General features: G+C 41.1%; 1 pseudogene; it reads right to left on the reverse strand.

Annotated features, from left to right (window-relative positions):
- Positions 1–274: 274 nt before the first annotated feature.
- LOC149225059 (aldehyde oxidase GLOX pseudogene) lies at positions 275–997 on the reverse strand (annotated as a pseudogene).
- Between the last annotated feature and the right edge of the window lie 260 nt (positions 998–1257).

Below are 1257 nucleotides of genomic sequence, written 5' to 3' on the forward strand. Positions count from 1 at the left end.
ACAATTTTGAAAAGAGACACTTCAGAACAATTTTCAAATTTCATCCCCAAAACTTTTATTGCTTTTTCACTACATCGATGAAAAAAATGTACAATTTTGATTAACAAATTTCAAATTTCTTCCACACAGAAAGAAAAGAAACCCAAAACTTTTATGGCTCTGAAATGTAATGTACCAGAGCTTACCGTTACAGCGCTCACTCAGTACAGTAGAGTAGGGTAGAGTACAGTACATATGAGGAGATTATTGAGAATGTCAAAGCGGAAGGATGAGTCTAATTAGAAGACAAATGAATCCAAGTGGCAGCGCTGGGTATTCCACTGTTGAGCACGAATAGCATGTAGTACCCAGGCGGTGCTGCAACAGGCGTGGGAGGTGCCGTTACTAGGGCACTATAAATATTTTGCCCTGCTCCTCCTACTAATTCTAATTGTGGGGTGGCAGATGCAAGCAGAAGCAATCTCTGATGCATGGAAAAAGAGTGAGTAGTGAAGGTCGGAGGATAAATGTTGAACTGAATGGAAATGTTATGATGATTATTTGCAGCGAATTGAACCTTGAAGCTACCGCCATAAGTGACCGAAGCACGCAGCACAGAAATGATGGTGGGCCTCAGGGAAGATTCGTCTAAGTAATAAGGACTGTATGCTTGCAGACGAAGCTCTGTGGGAAACATAACGGTGAAATTATAATTTTTGTTGGGGTTGGAACCTCCCACAAAAATCCTACCATCAGGCAATACAATTGCAGTGGAATGATACATTCTTGGAACAGTGGAACTTGCGAGTACTGAGAAGCGCTGCCCTGGAAATGCATTAGGTCTGTATAAATAAGGAGCAAGAGCTTGATTGGTTGCTTGCCCATAACCTGCACATCCCTTCTCCGCTCCATTGATAATCAGAATTTCACCGGTGGGAAGAAGCAGCATATCTCCCAGAACTCCGAGAGCAGGCATGTTCTCCATTGCCCAATCGGCATTGGGATCTGTGATAACCATTCTTCCATAGCTCTGGAGTGTTGGGTATTTTTGGGTGGGAAAATACCAAAACCAAAAAAAATAAACTCCATAGAGGCAATGCTCTATTTCCTTCTCTCCAGGATCTTTTGTGCACAGGGAAGCTTTAAAAAAAATTACTGAGGAATAGAGTACTACACACCATAAAAAAATTTCTATTCATTAAAACAAAAATCACTGATACACATTCATCCTCTTTCACTCAGAGGGATTTACCAAAAATACATTCAGCCAACTCTGAT

Source organism: Pinus tabuliformis, chromosome Q (genome assembly GCF_031772625.1).
Source record: "Pinus tabuliformis cultivar Carrire ecotype Pingquan chromosome Q, CPIR1, whole genome shotgun sequence".
NCBI classification, from domain to species: Eukaryota; Viridiplantae; Streptophyta; class Pinopsida; order Pinales; family Pinaceae; genus Pinus; species Pinus tabuliformis.